At 32.9% G+C, this 946-nt stretch overlaps 1 pseudogene; it reads right to left on the reverse strand.

The window, feature by feature from the left end:
• Positions 1–435: 435 nt before the first annotated feature.
• The window catches only part of LOC124888955, a 7,958-nt pseudogene continuing 7,447 nt past the window's right edge, over positions 436–946 (reverse strand).

A 946-nucleotide genomic window follows, 5' to 3' on the forward strand; every position in this document is an offset into this window, starting at 1 on the left:
ATTTCATATAGAAATATTGGCTGAGTTGAGAATGACTGAACTTTAGTCATATGCATAAACTTCAATCCTATAAATTTTAGACATTTTATCTGAAGTTAGACTTTGTCAAGATTAATTTAGACATCATATAATTGAAGCTGTTCAAATTGAGCCTACATGCGGATTTTTTTTTAAGAAATGAACACCAACTAAATTGCGATGTCAAAATTGAGGATCATGAATTCCTTTGGATTAATGCTTTTAGATGTCTCGTTAATTTGGATGTAGCTGAAAAGTTTTAAATGCAGTGTGCAAAGATGAACAAAAAAATATTCATAAAACCAATAGTACTTGGTATATATATTGATTCAAATCCTCAGAATTTTGTACAAACAAAGAGGTGCATAGATTTCAGAGTTGTATATCTATTACAATATTGTAAAAGAGATGAAATCACTAGTGGGGTATGGCTAATAATGCTTGTGATTGCTTCTCATATTTGAAACCATTTGATTTTTAATCATCAGCACTCCACACAAATATTCCAGCCAACTCTCCTTTAATTTTAAGCTTACTACAAGCTGTGAAGAATCCATTTTCTGGAGATAATCCACCACTCCCATCCTTGCTGAAGCTAGCCAAGATCCTCCCCCCTTCATAATTTGATATGATTAGAAAATAGTCCATGAATTGAGACATAGTGGTTCCTTCATCATATGCGTAAAATTGGAAGTTAACATAGTCTATAATGTGACTGTAGCATTTTCATAGCGCCTTGTAGTGACTTTGAACTTCATCATCATCAAACGGAGCAATGAAAGCAAATGATATAACTCCTTTGTTTTTTAGAGTTGTAATTAGCTTACTATGCACTCGGCAAATGTGTCAGGGTCAGCTTGGAAATGGTCATAGTCGATATCAATTCCATCCAAATTGTATTACTTAATTGGACTCCTAAAATGTTTTC

Source organism: Capsicum annuum, chromosome 11 (assembly GCF_002878395.1).
Source record: "Capsicum annuum cultivar UCD-10X-F1 chromosome 11, UCD10Xv1.1, whole genome shotgun sequence".
In the NCBI taxonomy this organism is placed as follows: Eukaryota; Viridiplantae; Streptophyta; class Magnoliopsida; order Solanales; family Solanaceae; genus Capsicum; species Capsicum annuum.